Source organism: Falco biarmicus, chromosome 4, assembly GCF_023638135.1.
Source record: "Falco biarmicus isolate bFalBia1 chromosome 4, bFalBia1.pri, whole genome shotgun sequence".
NCBI classification, from domain to species: domain Eukaryota; kingdom Metazoa; phylum Chordata; class Aves; order Falconiformes; family Falconidae; genus Falco; species Falco biarmicus.
Window position 1 is genome coordinate 12,975,513 of NC_079291.1, and position 23,795 is coordinate 12,999,307.

Consider the following 23,795-nt stretch of genomic DNA (forward strand, 5'->3'; position numbering starts at 1 on the left):
CGCCGTGAGCTCACGTCCGGGGCCGCCCCGAGCCCCTGGGGAAAGGGGCCGGCGGCGGGAGCGGCCTCAGCAGCGCAGCCGGGGGCAGTGCCGCGGGCCGCCCTGGGTGTCTCCTGGTGACCTTCTTTTTTTGCCGGCTGTGTGCCCTGGAAGGGCTGCTTCTTGTTTTGTGCCTTGTAATGGGAGGAGGCGGCAGCAGCAGCACGGTCATGGCCGGGCACTTCGCTTTGTTTAGCAGCGTCGAGGAGGACCCGAGGGGGATACAGCATAGCCGTTGATATTTATTGATAATTCGGTATCATTTCTGCTCCTGTGAGGTGGGCACTGGGGCAGCGCGAGCCATGTGGAGCAAGAAGGTGCTGGGAAGAGAGCGGGCGTGTTGGTGGAACAGGCCTCAGCTGCATCAGCCAGCACCTTCCTTCTCTCTCTGGGCAAACGGAACTGCTGCCGTTCCTTCTCCTGATGCTCGGCAGACAGAAAAGTCTGTGGGGCTTTTGTAGATGATTTCATGGCTAGTGCAAGATGACTTCACTGCTAGGTCTGTCCTGACAGGGTTTCATGTATCTGAAATATGAGAAAAAGGCTTTTCATAGCAAACTCAGAGGGACACAAAAAGGGCGCCTTTCTTACTGTTCGACCTTAAAGTGCTTGAGAGCAAGAAGCCCAAGGCAGAGTTTGTTCATCCTTCCCTTTGCTTTTTGCCTTTGCCATGTTGTACCTATAACAGGTGACTGAAGAAGTGATGTTTGGGTCCCTCGCACCAGTGCCTGTACAACCAAAACCTGCCCAATATATGATTTCCACCAGCCATGCATGAGGTCACTGAATCGCGTTCTCTCCGAAGAGGCTGGGGCTGTGCTAGCAAGGGCTTCCTGCCAGCAGGACTCTCCCACCGGCAGTTGAAACCTGGATGTTCACCATGTCCCAGTACAGAAATCTTAGCCAGGCCTAGCGTTACGGTTAGGACTAGGGTGAGGAGAGTAAGAAAGAAAGCTACGGGCAGGAAATAGGTGCCTAGGCGCCTTCTAGAGTTGTAGCTTGCTGCTGGGCCCTTTTTTTCTCCTTGGGATGCCATGATACGGACATAACTGTTCCACTCGCAAGACCTTTACCTGGATGGCAGGCAGGGTATACATCGAGTGCTGCTGAGGGGGATCTGGAAGAGAAGGAAAACAGAGTCACTCTTCTGCTCTGCTTGAGGCTTGGCAGGTCGGCTTCATGCTGTAACACTGATGCTCTTGACCTGCTGTTTAGCTCCTGTCGTAGCAGGTAGAGAAGGGAATGTGGAGTCGTGACTTTTTGACTGAGATAGCAAGCTAATGGTACCCTGTTCTGATCACTCTTAATCGCCTAGAACTTCAGCCCCTCCTTTTAGGGCATGACATGGGTGGAGGCAGCTGTGTGGACGGAGTAGCTGCTGAAAGTCTGTGGCTAAACTGGACATTGATTGTCTTGTCAGTAGGTGGGTGATCAGCAAATCTTGGTTGGCTTGTCTGCAAAACAGTTATATAGAGGTTGCTGTCTCTGATGGGGAAAGGTAGTGGATTTAAAGAAAAATTTTCTTAGTTGAATCAGATGCATGGAGTACCAATTCAGAAGACAATATCTGAGGCTGTTCAGTAAGCATAAATCCCATGAAAACTACTTCAATTATGTTCTGGCTGCGTGTTCAATGAAGAACAGAACTTCCGTTCATGCTGTGACTTACTTCATGCTCAAATCATTGAACTATGACTGTAGTTACAGCAACCCCTAGTTAAGGTTTTGAAACTATCAGGGTTTGGTCAGAAGGCAGCCAGCTCACCTTGATGATGTGCCTATCATGCTCTTTGAACAGCAAACATGTTACTGCTAACGATGTTGGAGCCTACACCTCCCAAAACTGAGTGCACAAGTGTTTATGCTTCCCCATGACCCAGCACCCATCTTGGTTGTGAAGGGATGCCAGAGACTGCATAGTCAAGCTCCAGACTTGGCTGGAGAGGAGCATCTGTCAGCCACTGTGGCTTAGCTGTGCTCTCCTCCCTTTGCTCATAGGAGGTAAGTTCAGTTTTCAAAAGCGGGTGGGAGGTTTTGTAACTCCTGTAGGCAGACTTTGCTCCCAGCTAAGGTGTTACTGTCTCCTAGCTAAGACATATTGTCTGTGCATATGGTTGTGCTGGGCTAAAGTCACAGTTTAAGCCAGTTTTTCAGCCACTTGTCTTAGGATGACGGCCTCTGCAGCGCTGCCGGGCGTAAAGCATGAGAGGGCAGAGGTGCTCCGGCAATAATAGTTGCACATTTTCATGCACTCTAATTGGAGTTAACTCTGGTTAAGCTAAACTGGTCACAATAAATGGAGAAGGTACACTTGTGGCTTCAGAGCAATCAAATTGAAAAAAATGAGTGGCTTGTGTATATGCTCTCCTCCTACCATTCCTCCCCTTCCTAAGTTATATACTTTTCAGGTGCTTCTCTATATTAAAGACTAATAGAAAGGAAAACTTATCATTTCACTACGGTGTCTTTGGTCAGCACTTATTCAAATGTATGCAAGAAGTAAAGAGACACTTTGCAGTTCCTGTTGGCTACACTGAAGTTAGTGGAAGTGAAATAGGCTGCCAAATACATTGTCAACTTTTTCCCTCTCTCCCAAGTCTGATTCCCTTCTAAAGCAAACATCCATGGGTACCTATGGAAATGGTTTTGCCTTTTATCATGTCTTGAAAATGTCAGAACTGTGCTGCTTTTGCAGAGTTGAACTTCGATACAGAAAAGCAAAAACATATTTGTACTAGAAATCTCATTTAAATGGTGGACGAGGACTGAAAATACCCTGGAAACTCATTGTGCTCAGTGTTATACCCTACAGACTTCTATCGTTCCTCGCCCAGTATCAAGAATTTGCCCCATATGTAGAAATTCATGGGAAGGGATCAACATGCAGATTGTTTTAAAATAACAGGTTGTCTGTAACAGGGGGAAGAATTGTGTCTGTGAATCACAAAAAAATGCTTCATCAGGCAATGAAGGAAAAGGCACAGGAGACATAACTCTTAAGGAAACTCCAGGGTTTATGGAGGTATTCATGTGGTATAAGGGCCCTTTCTGAGAAAAGGCTTTGTTCGTTATCTCAGGCTGCCAGGCTGCAGAGTGATTATGCCTTAAATTGTAGTGAGGAAGCAACTAGCACTAAATCTGGCTCTCTGAGCTCACCTGCAAATGAATTCTGTGCACACCTGTCTGCAATGAGGAGCATGCCCAAAGCCTCCACATCTTAAGTACTGGGGAAGAAGATGATTGTCTCAGATGAGCATGGAGGGAGTAAACAGCTTGATGGAGTGTGGACTAGCTGCAAAGGTGCTTTGCTGTATGTAGACATATTCCAGAGCAGAACTTGGGTGGATAAGCGATTGTATATAATCAGCACTTATGTATGCAATAAAGGATCTCACTTGGAGTCTGTGATTTCATATGCCACAGTAAGAAACCAAAACTGATTTGAAAGAAAAAAATAGGTTTAATGAATCTCCACTCTAAAGCATCTTGGAATAAGAGAGTTTCTGAAACTCTCAAATCCATATGTTTTATTGAAAAGGGGCTTGGGAGGTTTTCATTTAAATGATTATGTCAGTGTTTTGGGTAACTTTTTGCTTTTTAAAAGGTTTATTGATCTATCAGTTTACTTAATCTGAACGGTGCTTTTTTCATTACTAATTTCCAAAGGGAGTCAAGATTTGTTCATCTTGTCCCTGATAAGTATGTGCAAACGTTTTAAAAACCTCCTGCAGCACCATTCTGCTCTATCAAATATTCTGACAGTCTGTCCTGCTGATTTAGCATGACTTCACCGCATGTGATATGGCAGTGATCCGAGGGACTTAAATGGGTAAGAGAAATGGTTTATAGAATACTTTCTTTAAAATCACCTAAAGGAGGACAATTGCCTGAAGTTTAGCCTCCAGACTGACGTACTGACAGATTTGTTCCCTAGCTATGTGCTAATTGTTTTGGAATGAGAATCACTTGCTCCTGGATGCTTCTACCAAAGCAGCATGTACAAAGTTAATTCCATAAAACTCAGCAAGAGACCATATGGAAGGGAAAAGTGATATTTATTTTAAACAAAGTTGATTTCAGTTACTAACATATTGTGTTATAGATGTCACTCCCTTGTACTCCCACACCATGTACTCGGAAGCATCAAGGCGTGTGCATGATACTTTCACACAAGCTTTTCTGTTAATGTTTCATTCAGACAAAGTTTAGTATTTCTGCCACACATAAAGTTAAACTATACTAGCATACATTCCCACCATTAAGTTGTACTAGAGCAGTTTTCTTCAGTGTCTGTGGCTACTTTTAACTGGGGGGGGGGGGGGGGGTGTTTTAAAAAGAGAAAGTGGGAAATCGTAAAGCCAAGCTCTAGTAACACCCTAAACATACCTGTAAGCTGTTGGTAGTGCTTACCAGCCACCCCCTGGCAACCAGAGAAGAGCAGGAAAAATGTTTTCTTTTACAGAACTATGGAAATTCACAGGGAGAAATGTCAGCCCATTTCAAACTTGAAGTAAAAGTCTAGTAACTCATTAAACTCAAGGACTGACCTATGTTAACTTTCCCCCTTCCTGCCTTTGACTCCCCTGTCCGAGACTCTGAAATGGCTGTTCCGTATTAGCCACAAATCAGCTAATAGCCATCTTTTCTTGGCCTAAGTCAGCTCCAGTACCAGCCAAACACCTTTTGCTCTTTTATGTATTTATTGGGGTTTTTTTTTCAAGACTATGGCTATTTAGTCTTCCTCAGAAATCCTGGGTACAGAACCAAAGCGGCGCTCCCAGGCAGTGCTTTATTGAATACGTACTGAGCGTGTTCTTCCATAAAAATCCCAACCCTCTGCTAAATGAGCTAATCCCGGCAAGATCTGAGTCCGCAGGTTTGAGCCCGGGGGAAGAGTCGCGCCCAGTCGTCAGGCGCGGTGGCACTGCCGCGCCGCCCCGCTCGGATCCGCTCCCTTCCCCGCGCTCCGCCCCGCCCCTCCGCCCGCCGCGCCCCGCCCCGCCGCCCGCCGCGCCCCGCCCCGCCGCCCGCCGCGCCCCGCCCCGCCGCCCGCCGCGCCCCGCCCCGCCGCCCCGCCCCGCCCCTCCGCCCCGCCCCCCCGCGCCGCTCCCCGCGCCGCTCCCCGCCCCGCCCCGCCGCGCCCCGCCCCGCTCCCTTCCCCTCCCCTGCCCTCCGCTCCGGGCAGCGCCGCACCGTTCCGCTCCGCACCGCTCCCTTCCGCGCTGCCCTGGCCGGGCGAGCAGATGCTTCACACCCCCCAGGGCTCGGGGGCTCCCGTCCAGCTGTGACCTCTCGGAAATGCGAAGTATTTCCAAGCAAGCGGACCTCTGCGGAGAGGTTTCGTGTGTTTCATCTGTTTAGTTTGTACGCGGATTAGAATGGGGGAAGGCCCAACAGAGTAGCTAGCACATTTCGGAAGTCAGTTTGTATAGGCAGATTTTACGGAAAGCGGAGACCTTCCCAAAACAATTGTAGCTCGCCATTTCCAGGGCTTTGGCTTCCCGTGCCTCACTAGTTCCTGTCTCAGCAGGCAAGAATTTTACCGAGAGAGGGGACTGACTCTTCAAGCATCTACTGACAAAAGGCTGAGTATTATGTTGTAAATGCATGCACATATTAAGCTATCGTTTGCTGGAATTTTAAAGGCAAAAGACAGTATAGAACTGGGCTTGAACATAACATTTCCAAGCAAAGAACAGCAAGCAGGTCCTAGCTGCTGTGAAACCTGGATCTATGTTTAAGTTTTTTAAAGGGGTTCCTCCCTTGCCAGGGAGATGACAGGAGTGTGATCTCTTTGAGAACAGGTACAGTGTGGAGAAAGACTGCTGTGATAACTCAGTTGTTAAGCAAGAGCCAGCTTGCCTGGCACACAACTGGTAGGAGAATTGGAATGGCAGCATCTGGGGTGGTGATGCAGGGCTGGGAACATCTGGTTGGCCAGTGGCATTAGTTACAGGAATGTCAGCGAAGCAGGCAGTGAAATAGTTATGGCCAGTCCCATAACTGAGCACAACAATTGCCCTCGAGGCCTGTGTGTGAGAGCAAACACTGTGATGCTGGGTTTGTCCCCATGAGAAAAGAGCAAGAACAGAACTGCTGCTCTTCATGATCTCCGCATGTGGACACACAGTATTAAAAACAGTTGCATCTTACTCTTTCAATGACAACTTCCTGGCAGAAGCAGAAGCAGTAATGTTTATGCTGTCATATCAAATAGCGCCCTTTCTTTTCCGCTCTTACCCTTCCTCACTGAAATACTAAAATATCAGGTAAAGCCATTCCTGGAGTCTTCTGTCTTGCTGGAGGCAGAGTTTATGTTTGGCTCTAAATCCCAGTCTGAATACAACATCTAGTATTGTCAAAGATTTTGGTTATTCAAATTTGAGAGGAAAATGGTTGATTCAGGCCCATCTTTAGTGAATGATCTATTATCAGATGCCTGGGATAGTTGTATCAGAGCATAATTACATAAATCTGTGCAATATTAAGTTGTTATCATTCTTGCTTTATGATGAAACACATGGCAGTTTCTGGTTTTGATTAGCATCTCCATTACCTGCTCTCAGTAAATAGATTTTTTTTTTTAAACAGAAATTGGCACGCATATTCACCTTCCACACAATCTAGTTATCCAGCCTGCTTTAATGTGTGCTGCAAGTAATAAATGAGCAGCTGCCATGGCTACTGTAGCCATACAAATACAAAGAAAAGCTTTTTAGTTTTTAAGGAGTGGCTGGAGTCAGGTAATTAACCCTGATTCCGCTCCTTGCACACAAAGCGCATGGAAGGAAATGCACAGGGCATCCCTGTGGGTTTTGCTTTTATGAGCGGTACTTCAAGGACTGCAACATCACTGCCATTTCTGGGTACAGCGAGAGAGTAAGAAAAAGCAAGGCTAAGTGCTACAATGCTCAACAGAATCCTCTCTAGCAAATCTAGTTGTGATTAAGTTGCTGATAACAAAGGGGTCTTAAAAATAATAGATTCATCTGGAGAGCATCCTTCTCCTGCTTCCTTTTCCCTGTTTTTCTCCTTTGGTCTAGTCTCTCCACTGCTTCAAGAAAAGCATCTCTAATGCGTCCAGGAGTGTGAAGGTGTTCACCAAAAGATTTTGCAACTTTTCTGAGCTCTTGGCTTTTTTCATATTGATGCATTGTCATTTATGCATCTTAATATGCCACTCCTATATTTTTAAAGAATCCCTGATATTATAGAACTATTTTAAAAATCACTTTTTTAACAGGCAGGGTAAACCACATTCTCATATGTAGCAGATTATTATTTTTCTGTCAGCTCACAGTAAGAGGTCTGATTTCTGTCTGCCACCTTCACTGGGAAGTTCTTGGTTTCCTATAATGAGGGTAAAATTGGGTCCAAGAGTGTTAAATTATATCTTCTCCAGCATAGAAGAGCACACCCAGGCTTTCAGCCATATCACTATATTTGCAAACACCAGTGAAATTCTTTTTTTGGTCTCACTGAGCCATGACAACATGATAGTCTCTTAGAGCTATAGATTGGATTTCAGGACAGAAATTGCTTCTACCAGCTAGTTCGAATTCTTGTAGAGAGGCAGAAATTCAGCCAGAAACTTGCTGCAAAACTGTACATCCTGCTTGAGCTGTAGGCCAAGAATTGCAACCTCTGTCTCAATAACAAAAAACACTTACCAGGAAAGCTACTGATATTAGTTTATTGGAGCATATTTTCTCTTGGTCTTTTTCATGTCCCATTCAGAGCTTACTATTCCTTACTTCACTTGCCTCTGAAATTCAAACCGTTAGTGGTTGCTCTTTAAAAGACAACAATAATTTTAATTTGCTATAAAATTAATCTGAAGCGGAAGTTGCATTTTCATTCATACTTTTACTGTTCATCTAGTATATTTTAAAGTGTATAGGGCTTTGGGCCAAACATTGGTATAAATCAGAATAAACACTTGGCTGACTGACTTGGGTATCTTCCGTCAGCAGTCTGTTTCTAGTTCATGGTTTGGCCCTCTTTGCAGCTGGGATACCTGTTTCTTTTCCTGCCAGCTTTTTCTCATGCGGTTTTCTTTCTTCTTTTACATCTTCTGTCTGAAGCAAAAATCCACCTTGGTTCAGCAGTCTAACATCTTTCTTTGTGATTCCTCAACATTCTTTCCAGTCAAGTTTTCAAGCTTCTTGGACTTCTGTCCCTGCAATCCACCTGTTTTTAAAATATACTGCTTATTACCTAGGTTATGTAATTCGCTGTAATTTATTTTGCTGAGACAGCAGTTAAGAGTGATAACTGCTGGCATTGACTCACATTGCTGTTTGTGCCCATCCTGCCTATCTGTTGACTTCAGTAAGGCTGGTCACGGAAGGTTTGCAAGCCTCCGCAAGAAAGTATGTGCAGTTCCTCCTTATAGAGGCCCTTCTTTTTAAAATCCCTGTAGGTAACATTTCATCTCTGTTCTCTCCCCACACCCATCCTGACTCCCCAACCGTGTTTTCTGTGACCCCACTCCTAAGGCATATTTGAGCCTTGCATAATGCCTAACTGGAGAGGAGGGAAACAGTGATGACAGCTAACTCCCTTAGCTGGCTGGGCAACTGGCTGCTAAACTTAAGAGGGGGAATCAGCTTTTGTCCTTGGTCTCCACCATCCCCTTCTACACCAGCACTGACTGCGAGAGCCAGCTCAGTAACTGGTGAGGAACTGATTTGGAGTGACCGGATGCCTCTAGGGAGGTTCAATTCTAGGTGTCTTCTGGGCTTCTGCAGTCTTTTAAAAGGCTGTGTGGGATGTTTTGTTGTCCTTCTGTTGCTTTTAACTGTTCCATGTCTCTTTTAAACTTGGGGACAGTATTTGGGTAGCAAGTGAATGAAATAGTCCTCTTAGCATCTTTGGAAAATAATACTTTGAAGAGCAGCAGAGAGCAACCTAGAGGGAAAATATTTCCCACGGGACTTGCACATTTTGGGGTAATTGTGTTTGCAGCCCTGGATCGTTTAGAGACTTTCTCAGCATGCACACTGCAGACCACCAGGAAAAAAAAAAAAAAAAGCAAAAGGAGAGGCTAAACAACTGGATTTTCTACTGTACTACCATCCACTGGCTGACCAATACACTCACTTTGAAAAAACGCATCGCAATTCATCCTGGTAAAAATCTGAGCAGTGAAAGAACAGCAACAGTGAGCTGCAGGGTAGGGACCACATCTACGTGGCTCAGTGCTGGTAAATTCACTCCGGCTATGAAACTGGAAAGAGGCTTTGAGCTCCTCTTGGGTCGTACTTTTGCGGCAAAGCCAACTGATGGCAAAAATACAGTAGGAAGGGACACTTGGGGAGTTATGGAAGATTATTAAGGGATGTGCCTTTGTAAGGAAATGCCTCTTCTTTGCACCACAGAGCCAGGCACAATACTTGTCCTTGTGCTCTTTGAATACAAGGACAGCCTGTGCCTCGTGTAAGAGCAGTGTTGACCATCTCAAAACATTTGCAGAGAAGCAAAGCACAGGAAGGGCCCACTCTACCACGTGCTGCAGCTCAGCTGCACAACAGCACTGTACAAGGAAAACATATTTTCTACCTTCAGTAAAAAGCTTATCGCATTAGAAGCAGCAGGACGAATTCTGCTATGCTTCCATTTTAAACTAATTGTGTATTGGGGTATACTCAAGATAATTTTAAAGCAAGATTTTTTGTTTCCAGCCTGCAAAAGATTCCATTTTCCAGCTGCTGGAAAACATCATGAGCTGATCCTGTAATGAACTCTCTCATGTAAGAATAGCTTTATTACCATTAAATGTTGCCAGCTCTTAGATTTGTGTTCTGCTGCATAAATTCCAAAAAGCAGCTCAATGTATTTAGGAGCTATTTCTCTGTTTTAAAAGGAACCAGAGTCTCTTCCAGGACCCAAGCCAGATCCTTTACGGTTTAAATGAAGACAGATTGCCATGAGCTTATTTCAAAAGATGAAGAAAAAGTTTTTGCAAAGCAATTTCTTTTTCCTTTTTTTCTTTTTTCTTTATTGCCTTCTGTTTTTAAGTAACAAGAACTTGTGCGCTTTTTTTTTTGTTCTGAAGAACAGTGAATAAGCCCAGCAAAATTACACTATTGTATGTGCCCACTAGTCAAGTATTAACATTATAATCAATTTTTTCCTTTGGCAGAGGGCAATAAAGGTCCCGAATCCCTTCTCCCTGATTCTACATACCAATTCCATAGGGTTCAGTTCACTTCAAACCAGGGTGGAGCTGTGTTGGAGGGACTATTGATGAGCTCTGGAGGATTTCTCCCTTCAGTTGTTAATTTGAATATAATCCAAGTCAGTGTTGATGACTTTAGGTCAGTTCTGTGTTGCCTGACTTTTGTAAAACAATGGAAGTCTCTTCTAAATCATGATGGGTGATTACTGCAACTTTTCACTTTTATTAGCAGCCTGAAGTACTAAATAGGAAAAAGAGGCAATTTTCTTTTCTTATCTAGAAAGGTATAGGCAGAGCAGCACAAGAAATTTGCACTGTTAGTCATGTTGCATATACCCATAAGAAATAGAATGGAATTTGCTACAGGCTGCAAAAGCACTTCACACAAATAAATTTGCCAAGGAGAACATCAGTTCTGAACTGTGTACCTTCCAAATATCTGGGAAATCTGCCTGGGCAACAGAGTATGTTGGATCTTAGTGGTCAGTGACACACGCATGTTGGATTTAACTTATAAATCTTTCCCAAAGGAGCTGGAGAATGGAAAAAACCCCAAACTATAATGCAGTTGGGCATTTGTCAGTTCCCATTATAAAAACTGGCTGCTTTCAGCATGTCAAGGCAGATTTAAACAAATGAGGTCAACTAAACAGTGATTGTATATATACATAAATTAATGCATGAGAGCTTCCAGTAATTTATCTATTAAAATGCTGCTGTGATTTTGACTTTGAGACGGGAAGTTCCTTAGAAGAATCAGAAGGCAGTATCCCATGGCAAACAACCAAAAGTGGATGAGTTCAAAGGTGCAAGAGGATATGTATTCAGTTTGTCCAAGAGGGAGCATGCAGCTGTGTCCTAATAAAAAGAGATAACTGAGTTTATTTGATCTCCTAGGATTGTTTCCTTCATAAACTATGCAAGAGAGCATTTTTTAATTCTGTGACTTTTTTTTCATAATGGTTTTCAAAACAAGGCCTAATGTCAAGAACCCTTCTTTTCTAGTGTTAGCCCTGACATTTATCTATTAGTGTGTTCATTACATAGGATCGCTCCTGCACTGCTCCTGGAGAACTTCAAAGCAGTCACAACAGCAGACCAGCCTGGAAGGCCACGGCTGTGCCTGGACTACAGGTTTCCCATGCATACTGGGCAGAGGTGTACAGAAAGGGAAGGAGCCAGGTCTGACATGACAGTGCTGGGAGAAGCTTCTAGTTTAATTAACACTTGGAGCACCAAACCATTGGACTCACTGCAGGGACTTCTTTCATTATCTGAACCTAAAATACAGTTTTGCTTGTCATGTCCTGACTAGAAGTAGTGTACCTACAGCATGCTGAAATTCCAAATGTATGTCAAAAATTTAACTGTTGTACCCTATTCAGCCATCACTTGGTGTTCCTCAGTTGAAACAAAACTGCTTTTTCTTCCACTTTTTCCTCAGAAAACCTGTTCACAATTATAATTTCTTAATGCAAGAAGGGCTGAAAAATTTGGCATCTGAACATCACCACCTTATGGCATGCTGTACCTGAGCAAAAATTCACCCACACGCTTCACAAAAGCGGAGTCCATGGAAGGAACAGTTGTAGCACTTTGAAGTGCTATTTATGCTGTCAGTTCTCTTTCCATAAATGTTTTTAAATCAGGGATTTAAATTAAGCACTCACATTAATCACTCTCAAACTAATCAGTGAATCAATTCCAAATCTGGCAGCTATCAGTGTGATAACAAGATTTGCTGCATGTATACTCCCAAATTTTGTTTCCACAGTATTTTATTGCAAATATAAAAAGGAAAATGCAGTTGTCAATTATCAGTGAAATAAATCCAGGATAAACTGAAGAACAAAACTTCAGTTTTGTTGATGAGGTGTATATACCCTCATCAACCTGTCAGTATGGATAAAACTACCTGTGAGTTGACATTTAGTACTTATTTGCTAGGTCTTCTTGTAAATGATAAATCATTTTTTCTGTTTGCAAACCACATGAACTGTATTCATCATTTGAGACTCTTTACATTATTAACAGTGTGGCAAGGAGTTCAGAAACTTAGCTGAAGAAAATATTCAGGAGAACCTATATAGTTTATGTTAAGATTCCATGCTGATCTTTTGTACAGATGCCTTCCTATTTTACCAGAAAGTTTCCATAACTTTGTATTAGACAGGAAAGTCATGCTTTTTCACTTCCTTGGTGCATTTCCATACTGCAAGTATTCTGAAATACGATTTGAGTAACAAGAATCATAGGATCATGGAATGGTTTGGGTTGGAAGGGAGCTTTAAAGATCACCTAGTTCAACCCCCTGCCAATGGCAGGGACACCTTCCAGTAGACCAGGCTGCTCAAAGCCCCATCCAAACTGGCCTTGAGAATTTCCAATGATGGGGCATCCACAGCTTCTCTGGGCAACTTGTTCCAGTGTCTCACCACGCTCATCGTAAAAAAATTCTTCCTTATATCAAATCTAAATCTTTCCCCTTTCAATTTAAAACAGTTTCCTCTCATCCTATCACTACAGGAAGGCTGGGATCTTTTTTACTCATGTAATGCATGCAGTTTACTGTGTACTTTAGAAAGTAAGAAGTTTTCATCAGAGCTGATGTGCCAAGGTGTAAATTTCTTCTCAGGAGTGGTCTGGCACAACATGGGTCCTAAAAGAAGCCATGGCAAAACAAGGGAAGGAAGACCAGAGGCTGAAGTGCGAAGAGCGTACAGCCAATTTAAGCAACTGGAGAACCTGAATACAAAATAATCCTATTCCTCCTCTGAAGACAATAACACAGAGAAATGTGTCTTTGGAGCTAAAGCTGGTTACTTTCTAGCCTCAACATGCTTCACAAAATTATTTCTATGATATAGCCAACAATAACATGCCATTATCTGATGAAGGCTGCGGTACCTTAAGAGCCTCACTGAGCGATGCAGAGCTGGGCCTGCATGTTTACTCCAAAAAATGCCAAAAGACAGGATGTCCCTGTGCCGGAAGGAAATCCCATATCCTCACTGGAAGAGTTTAGTGGCCAAAAAGAGGAAAAAAATCTACCATGAAAGAAAAAAAGAACTCTGAGGTTCAAGAAGCACAAAACAAAGTCTTGATGATGTATCCCTTTCTCCAAGTCCGTTTCATTATCTGAACTATACCTTTACAAGTTAGAAACTTTGCTAGTAATGATTTTTTCTGCATAAGACCCCTACTAGTATTTCCTATTTAGTTATTTGTTGCCCTGGGCTGGCCAAGAGTATGCAGGGCAGAGCGTACAGCATAGCCCCCTGATTTGAGAACAGGGAAGTAGAGAATACAGAGGATTGCTTCATCTGGGAGAAAACTCAGCAGGAAAGGGTTTGTGTTCAGGCATGGATCTCATACCTTTTTGTTGGAGCTGTAGTGAGCATGGGGAGGGTGGGCATGGAAGTGGGGGACAATGACACAGGCAGGGGTCTATTGCAGTATGTGCACTTGATTTTTAGCTATAGCAGTAGAAACCCTCGCCTTACGCTTTCAGTACAAAAGCCAGGGGCCTGAGCACCCTGGGGTACTTGTAGGTGTTTCAAGAAAGATGAGGACCATCCTGTTCTTGCACACCCCAAAAATCTCCACAGGAACAGCCAGGTTTGGCTCTAGGTCTTGAAATGACGTGTGGGCTGCTGCAAGTAAAGCTACTCATTAACTGTTTATTAATTCCTTTCTAGAAGTAATTTCTTCTTTTTTCTTTCTTTTTCTCCAGTAGACATCTCTTCCTCTGTTTTTGTGTCATGAAGATAACCTGCAGGGATAAAAGGAATTGGGTTTGTGCCCTTATTTCTAGAGTGTTTTGGGTTGGTGGTGTATCACTCGATAAAACAGCCATCCTATTGCTAGGCCATTTTAATAATGATTTAGACACTTTTCCCTGATTTATTGTGGACTTTTTTTCCTAGTTCCTTGTTTTCTTAATCCAAACATCCAGTTTATACATACATAACCATTTAATGTAAACAAAACATAGATTTCTTCCAATAGTGATTTGTAACAGTGATATAAAATTTAAAAGGAAGAAAAGCAGTCTGCTACACTTAAGGAACATCTAATACCTGCAAAATCTCTTCATTGCTCTAACCTATACTCTTCAACATATAAGCTTTGTTTTTCTAACTGAAGGACCTGCAGAAACATCACATCTGCACATCTGATCAGCTAAAGCTAGGCAAATCTGAACATTAATTCAGTGGAATCATCTGAACTGGTAGACATCCAACTCAATTAAACAGCTATCCTGATAAGGAGATACAAAAGTACTTCTGAAAAGACTTGCCATGGCATAAAGTACCCACCAAAGTAAAATTACAGCAATAAGGATATTATTCACAGCATTTCATTTTTCTTTGGCATTTATTTCCTTGTTATTACTGGAATCTCTGTTTGTGATGGAAGTGAAGTTTGGCATTTCACACTGATTTAAGGGCTTGGTAATACTTAATTCCCTGTGTCTGAATGAATATATCCCTGTTAAGCGGTTTTACTGTCATTAAGTATAATTGTGCTAAATTAGCATCCATGGAGATGTCCTGGTTTAAAAGTTTTTACTATACCAGCAATTGTATACAAATAACACAATCCTGACAGAAAAAACCCAAACCTGTGAGCAGTAGCTAAGAGAAGGAATTCATAGTTGCTCTTCAGAACAGCAGGCAGGGAAGTGTCTCCACAGCAGCATCTCCTGAGGCAGGGAAGATTGCTTTTGTCAGCTAAGTCAGCAAAATGGTCGTGGGCCCTGGGCATTGCTATTTGATACAGGTGTTTCTCTAAAAGAGATGCGTGACCATTGCAGCCTCAGGTTTGGCAGAGTCCTGATTTTCAGAGTGTTTGGCACTCTGGCTGAGTGGAAATTACCTGCAATGCTGGTGTTCCTCTGGCTTTCTCTGTGCACAAGAACAGTTTGCTGTACAAATTCTTCAAGTGGTCCTCTTAAGAATTAATGTTACAAGAAGGCTTCTTCCTTTTTGAGCTGTTATGCTTAACATCTAATTAGCCCAGAGTGTCAAGGCTAACATGATAATTCTGTAATCCAGATATTTCTTATGAGGAGTAAAGCATAATTTAAAATGGTCATTAGGAGCTGCATGGTCTTGAAAACAGAAATTATTTTCACTTAATCTATAACTTCGGATAATTGTGCTACAGGTTTCCTTCCAATTTAGTGCTCATTTCTGAAGTTACTAGGTAAAATAACAAGCTGACTTCTGTACTGTATCATATGCTTGATCACCTGCATATGCAGAAAGTGGCCAAAGAACAATTTCAGATAACCAAGTGATTTGATGCATGAGGGAATTTTCAATATAATTAATCAGCATCTGGGGACATTAACAAGTTTGCTTAAGAAGGATTGTTAGTTAATCGAGGTTCACAAACTAAGGTTACATAGCAACCTTTAGTTCAGCCTTGAAGCCTTGCACTGAAGGGTGTTTCAGAAAATTATTTGAAAAAATGTTTTTCATATCTAATAATTTGCCTCTAACCATCCTTAATTACTAGCCATTTGATTATCTTTCATCTCATGTCCAGTAAGCTAAACTGACAGAAAATTATCTTCCTCTTTTATATAAAAGCAAGACTAAGAGCTGGTCCTTACCTACCTACAGAGAACCTTTGAGTAACAAAACCTTGCTTCCAGTAGTGCTGAAGCATGTTAAGTATCATTAATTCATATTCATGTGCACACAACAAACAAATGCATATTTTGAAGCTATACTGACATAATCTATCACAGCCTGCTTCAGTCAAAGCACCAGGACTGTGTTAGATGGGAAGGAAGAATGAATTCTAGAAGAAGGTATCTCCACTGATCCTGCCTTTCCCAAGCCTCTAGACATTTAAACCCAGATATCTGCAACTGAGAACTTCACAGCTAATTTTGACAATTAAGCAAAAAGACCAATGGACTTCCTCAGGTAACCAGGCATAATGAGCTGTATTCTCTGGAGAGTAAGGGATTTGGTTTTATAGCACAATATTGCCTCCCAGAGATGACTATTTATGCTACCTTTTCTGCATTGTTACAGGAATAATATTACCATATAGCAAATTGCTTTTTCACCAGCAGCACCTACCTCCTACATAACACACCTTCATTTGTGCTTCTTGGCAACTCTTGCACTGCCGCATGCAGATCCCCATGTTGGCTTGGCATACCAGATGGGATGCCTTGGCTTGTGCTTCAGACTAGAAGGCAGGTTTTGTAACATTTTGCTGCACATTTTCATGTGCTAGTAACAGGAGCATGTGATCCCTAATTCCTGAGGTACAGCATCACTTCCTACTCCCATGCCAAGCCTTTTCTGAACAGGCTTAGCCAGCTTTGAAACTGCAACAGTCATTTTTCTCCAACACCTATAGACAGGGACTAGAATAATACTGTGAAACTGCCTTTCAGATCTTGTGAGTAAAGAAGGATCTGCAACATGTGAAAACCTAGTATCAAAATATCTTCTAATGCCATACTATCATCTAATGCTGGTTCCTGGATATTTGATTTAACATCCTAGTATCATAACATTTCTATAGACCTTCAGGGCAGTTTTGAGTAAGGTCATTAAAATTGTCTCAGAAGCTAATAACTTTCAATATTTCATTCTTTTATGTTTAGTTCTTAATTACTCATTGTTTAATTATGTCTGAAAATGAGTACTCTTTTTCAGCGAAGAATGAAAGAACATGGTTTATACAATTTATATTTTCATTTTCTTAAGAAATTGCTGTATGAAGGAATCACAGGGGCCACATTCGGACCGGCAGATTACTCAGCTCAATTGATCACTGGATTGGTTCATGTGTCACTCATGGAAGTTGTGTAATTTCCATCCCTGAAAGTCTTTGGTCACAGAGTAAACAAATGCTGTGAGGAATAACATACACAAAATTTAGGACAGAGCAATGGTCTATGTCAATGTTCCTCAGCCTTTTTTAGTTGAAGAACAAGCCAAACTTTAAGCAAAGGAAGATATATCCTATTTGTTTTTTTCATAATTGTTTTCTTGTATAACTAAACAACATGTGGGCTGCAATAGGACTGTTCGTGCTTTAAGATTTTTACTGTCATTTTTATTCATTTGTTTGCTTATGTTTGGCTGTATATTTTGCCATTATGGGGTTTTAAATTGTGCAGCAAATGTGCCATCTAAGATCTGATGAACCAGTGGTGAAAACAGTTAAGAAGAATTCAACTAGGTAACTTCTACAGGTCCTTTCTATCCATTTGCTTTACAGCTCTCTGATACTTAGGCATTTGCAAGCAGGTGTTCTCTGGCAGCCCAGCTTGTACCATTCACTCCATAGTAGTAAGAGTGAGGATGAGAGATTTTCCCCTGCATTCTGCTGGTCCTTTATACACACTGTTAAGTTACCAGGGCAAGCAGGAATGTTTACAGCTGCTGTCTACAGTCCATTCATCCAAATTTCATTCTTTCCATGACCTTTCTTGTAGTAGCTGTGTATAATGTTCGTAAAAACAGCAGATTTTGAGGCAAGGGATTTGTTTATAACTTCTCATTTACTTCGGCCTATTTTATTTCTGATGAAAGGTCCTGATTGACAAAATGAAGTGTAATTTGTTTAAAGACCAGCCTAGACTGATACTGCTTTACAGCTAATATTTTATGAGGTTTTGTGAGCTCTTGAGTCAGTATGAATGTCATCGTGGGAAATATGTTTAATCTTTCTGCACAGCTGTTTTTATCAACCTTCACCTCAACCATTAATAAACAGCTGATAATGCTCTCGGGGGAACTTGCCATGACGCATACTGAAATTGGTTTCTCCAACCTGTCCATTCTGTTACCTAGTGGAAAGTTAATGCTTTAAATTGGTCAGAGAGTTTGAGAAGACTTGGAAAAATTCAGGAGTGGTTACACAGGTGGCAAGAGGTCTGACCTTAGCCCACCGTCTCATGTGAAATGAGAAGACAACTCATCTCACTGGAACCAAGACCACTTTTTAAATGCTGTGCTGAATTTTGTGATTTGCTAATTTATATCCATAGCTCAGCTGCTCCAGATGGAAACTCTGACTCACAACCTGGGGGGCTGCAAGTGAAGTAAGGCCAAAGCACTTTCTGCCTGTCTGCAAGCTCTGAAGGGAGGCTGTAAGTACAGTAATTTGATAAATGCTATTCTGGACTAATGCTTTAAAAAGACTGGGCTGAAAACCTTCTTTCAGTAAAATCAGTAAGGACATTTCCATTGTTTTCAGTACAATCAGAAAATCATGCTGAAGAGGGAGGAATGTAATTTCAGAGTGACTTCCCTGACAGTAGAGGCTATATGCCATGATTTACCTAGAAAGTTATTTTTCTAGTGCCTGGGAAATTCTGGTTTTCAGTTCAGTCAAAATTACTCTGTGTTTGTCAACAATATTTATTCATGACACATTACTCTATAACATAGTCTTTCTTTGCTGTGTTTACCTGACAGAAGTGATTCAGCGGGACAATTATGCCATTGGGTAGATGATATTTAGGGTAGAATGTCTGAATTGTCCCTTGGCTGGAAGAGCATGTGAGTGTTGCTAATAGTTATTCATTGTGGCCAATCTAGAACTTAAAAGGTACTGAAGGAGTGCTTCAGTTCTGAAAATACATATGCTTTTGAGTGGAAAAATGGTAGTATTATAAGAGAACTTCTTTATCAGTGTTTTGTGACCTTGAAAATGATACCACAAGAGTGACAAGTGCTTTCCTGTGAATTTATGGCCATGTTCATACATGGCATCCTATAGTATCCCAGTGTAAACCTTTAGAAGTCTGACATGACTTTATTGGAGGTACTCTGGATTTACATCAGAGCAAATTCATTGGAAAGCATCCTCTGATACCTTCAGTTTTAACTTTCATGGTACTCTAGAATTCAATATGGTAGTTACACAAAGGGACTTTGTGTATATATATATATATAATGTCAGCTGTAGAAACTAAAGCCTTTTATTTGCAGCCAAGATGTAAAGTGTGCATTACTCTTGTAAAATACCTGTTTTGCCTTCTAGTGTCCCTTTAGCTTTTGGTACAGAGGATCACAGCTGAATCTGAGAATGGAGGTAAGGCTTGGTTTTCCTGCTTTTCACAGAAAATACATGTAGTAAACACTCCTCTTACAACAGTGCGTCATCTATGCTACCTGCATGTACATGCTTAGCACCGGACAAATTACATGAGGTAATTTTGCAATGGATAGCAAGTGGCTGAAAGATGGAAGCATTCTGTAATTTAATACCAGACCTTTGGAATTATTGGTTTTAAATGTTTAATAACAGATGCAACTTACAACTATTTATTAGAACCTTAGAGCACTGCAGGTTTGTTTAATATCCCAGCTAGTCAGTGTAACCATTTTGTGGTTACTGAGTGGTTTTCTACTGGGAAGATGGGGAGGCAACCAGAAGAGTGAAAGTCCAAGTAGAAGGTCTGGGAGGGAATCATTTCTATTCTCTCTGTGTCGTACACCATATGTTGAAAATGCTCAAATAGTTCAGTTACCAAACCTTTAATAGTTAAAAGTTAGAATCAAGGCAAGTGGGCAGGAAATGTTTTTATATATGGCTATTCTGTCATCAATATGCAATGAATCAGTGGTGGCACAAAAACCCACTTGATAGAGTACCAGTGTTCACTTCATCGTAGTGGCCATGACGAGACTAACTAGGTACTGGGACTTAAAGAACCTCTTACCCTTGGGGGAGATTTGGCCTGTATTTCCAGCTGCCTGAGCTTCATGTCTTGTGAGAAGACAACTCATTGCAAATGCATTGGGTAAATTATGCACAGATACTGTACCTGAGACACAAAAATGGATGTAAAGACTGCTTTCCTTTTCACTGAAAGCTCTATTTCTGTTCCCACCACCTTCTCCTGTATCAGTACATTTATTTTATTTCCATTAATGGGCACTCTGTGTACCCATTTAATTAAGGGAACGAAATAACCCAGTACTGCTGAATCGAATTCTGATATAGTAAAAATAAATGCAGTTGCTTCCTATATGCAGGCTTCCCAGGTGGTTAATTGACAGTTTAAGCAAATGATATTTTTTTGCACTTAATAATTTGTTGTTAAGTGTGTCATAATACATTTATTTACAAAATCTAACTTTGTATTGACAGCCAGGAGTACAGCACACTTTTTGTAAAGTCAGTCTGAAGATTGTTATTTAAAGCAGAATCAAAGCCTTACAAAGAAGACAGGGTCTTTGCTTCCATGAGGTGATAAGGGAAATTGCATTGAGACAACAGAGCAGGTTAGCTTCCTGTGCTCTGGAATGGAGAGCTATGAGAAGCAAAGGGCAACAGTAGTAAATTACAGGGTGATGGCATCATGTTGTTTCATGGGATGCCCTGGCAAAACAAATGGGAGGAGAACAGTATTACATCTTATACATGCACTGTAGGCATCTACAGGATGATTGAGCGACTTGTGTGCTTAAGATGGGTTTAAATAGAAAAATGGGGAGAAGAGAGGGGTGAGATGCCCTGTTAACTCCAGTAGTGACACAACTAACTCCACTAGAAACCCTATTTGAAATGATCTCCTGAAAGCATGAAACATAACTCTTTATTCTCCCACCCCAAAATCATAGCAGCTCAAGAGCATTCAATAAGTTTGATTGTTCTGTGTAGAGGAAGCCCTTGAGGTGACTCTCACAACGAAAACCCTGAAATGGAGGCATAAGGAAAATGTAGGCTTCCTTTTTTGTCGCTGTTTTAAAGCCAGCAGGGCACCGCTGGCATCAGCTTTCTGCATCAGATGGGGAAGTGGGTATCTTCCCTTACAAGATAAGTTGCTGTTGGAGAGCAGCAACAGCCTGAAAATGCCTGGAGCAACTCAAGACAGGCTGGAAGTGCACTGTATTTGATGCCTTAAGCTGGGCCCTATGGCGTATATGCCCAGCTAGCTTTGGCAACAAGCTCTCAGGAGCGCTGTTTGAAACCTGCTCCTTCAATCAAATGCATGTAATGCCAAGAAAAAATACTCAGGGATGGAGCAAGTTTTGCTGCACTTCAAAAGGCAATGCAACAAGGGTATAACAGTGCAGTATCCTAATCCCCAATGTGCACATTCCCATTGCAGAGACATGGGGAAAAGACCCTGCAGTTGATACCAGCAGTGGATGATATTCTGCTGATGTCCTGATCTGTCCCAGTTCTGCAACGTTCTTTCTCAGATTTTCTCCATAATCCATAAGTTAGCAAGACTTTCCCAGTTATATGCTGCACTGAATAACCCAAATACGGGATTTGTATGGTAATTTTCTTTTCTGACTGACAAATTATATACTGTTCCTCTGGCATGAAAACTCGATTGAGTCTGGAAACAGCATTTGTGCATATTTGGTGTATTGATCATAACGGGGAGAAAGCCAAGAGCAGGCCTTCTCCATAGAAATGCAAGTGGGAGCGCCATGTCTTCTCTCAGTGATAAATGGCACTGACACTGTGTTTGCTTTGCTATTATAGTCTCTGGAGGTATCTTTATGCAATAAAATTTTTGCTAACATACCCTTTACTTCCCTTTTTTAATTTGCTGGGTGTTTTGTTGCCAAATTTTACAAAAACCAAACACATTGTATCACTTCTTCCCAAGAGACCTTTTACTAGTATCGCTGAGCCTGAAATTTTTATTTCCATGTGAACGCAGTAGCATCATATCATTCAAAACAACTGATGCTTCTGTGGCTATACCAGATTGAGGTCTATTCTCAGTTACTCATAAGTATTCAGCAGTAATTTAGCTACAAATCCGTGCACAAAAAAAATTCATCTGGTCCCTTACACCTAAAGACACCACTTCTGGTGCAGGAAATCCTTGACCTGCAGACTGCTGGAAACTGATGAAAGTACCATGAGGAAGCAGCACTATGTGCCTGCTCTGTTCTTAGTCGGTTCTTTGGGCATCTGTTACAAGCCACTGCAGGAAGCAGGTTTCAATGGACACATACTCTGATGAGGTACTGCTGCTCTTATGATCACTTAAGGCAAATGGTGGGACCTACGAAGAGAATCCACGGAACTGCAGCTTGTGATACAAGAACATCACAATACACCTTCTGTTTGGCAGAAACGGATGAGGATAGTCTCTCACCTTGTGTCAGGGCCCTAAGGGCACTCCCCACCCCTTCTAGGGGTTTGGCTGCCTGGGCTCAGGGCCAGTCTAGTGCCCTGTGATGCAGCTGGTGGTCTTATGGAGAGAGTTGGGAGGACTCAGGTCCGTCCCAACTTCCCATTCATCCAGGATCTGGTTTTGAGCTCATACTCTGGCTCCTTGGGTCACAGCCAATCTACATTGTGCCACTTCATGGCCATGCCCATGCTTGGCTGTGGAACCTGCTGATGCATGCACTGACCCTGACCCATGAACTAGCTTCCCAGCCTGACCCCAGACTTGCCTCATCACCCATGGACTTGCATGATGACCTGGGCTCCAGGCCGTGCCTGGCTATTCCCTTCCAGCCTGCCCTGCTCCCTCCATGAGGGCAGCAGGGTAGGCCCTGGCTGGTGAGGCCATGCCCTCCTGCCCTGCAGATCCCCCGTGGCTCACAGCTACATCTCTTTTAGCTTTATGTCTCACTTCTTGCTGTGCCACACCAATGTCTGTAGCCCACACTGACATCTGATGTGCTGTGAGAAGGTCAGTGACCCAACCTGTGATACACTGACCATTGAACATGGAGCAGGTGATGGAAGGTTGGTGTTTTGTGCACCTATGTCGTTTGTGCACGTATTGGATCTGGCTGAGCCTCACAGCAGCCCTCACAGTACTGTGCTTTGTATCAGTAGCTAGAAAAGTGCTGATAACACACTTCTTCAAACAAAGTGTTTTGGCCACTGCTGAGCAGTGCTTGCACAGCATCAAGGCTGTCCCTCCAACCTTCCCCCCGCTTCACCAGTAGGCTGGTGGTGGGCAAGATCTCAGCAGGGGACATAGACCCAAACTGACCAAAGGGATATTCCATTCCATATGACATCTGCCCAGATATAAAAGCTAAGAGAAAGGAGGAGGAAGAGGGGGCATTTGTTATTTACGTTTCTCTTACAGAGCAACTGCTATGCATACTGAAGCCCTGCTCCTGGGAAGCAGCTGAACATCGCCTGCTGATGGGAAGTGGAGAATACCATCTTTTGTTTTCCTTTGCTTCTCCATGTGCAACTTCTGCTATTGCTTTCATTAAACTGCCTCTATCCTGATCCACAAGTATTTTTTCATCTTTTCTCCCTATCCTCTTCTGCTGAGGAGGGGATGATAGCGTGGCTTGGTGGGCACTTGGCATCCAGCCAAGGTCCACCCTCCACAGCACACCTTTAACTGTGGGACACAGGCACACACCCTAGCTGTCACCCCCATCACCCCCCATCACATTGCCTGCTTGCCTCTTTGCCATGTGAATCTAGCAAATGTGGTCCCACATACTGGGAGAAAAAGTGCTAAGTCTGACAGTAATATTATGCTTGGTTATGCAGCACCATGGATCCTACAATTCAGTTACATCTTCACAGAGATTCTCCTGCAAAGAATTTATGAAGTTGAAGGTTGTGCCAAACAGAAAGG

The 23,795-nt window shown here is 42.5% G+C and overlaps 1 long non-coding RNA gene across 1 annotated transcript; it reads left to right on the forward strand.

Annotated features, from left to right (window-relative positions):
* The first annotated feature begins 5,215 nt into the window (after window positions 1-5,215).
* Window positions 5,216-23,434, forward strand: LOC130149037 (uncharacterized). Its single transcript, XR_008821758.1, has 4 exons — window positions 5,216-5,638; window positions 18,246-18,347; window positions 19,244-19,294; window positions 23,286-23,434. It is a non-coding gene; the product is annotated as an uncharacterized LOC130149037 (long non-coding RNA).
* Window positions 23,435-23,795: the final 361 nt, after the last annotated feature.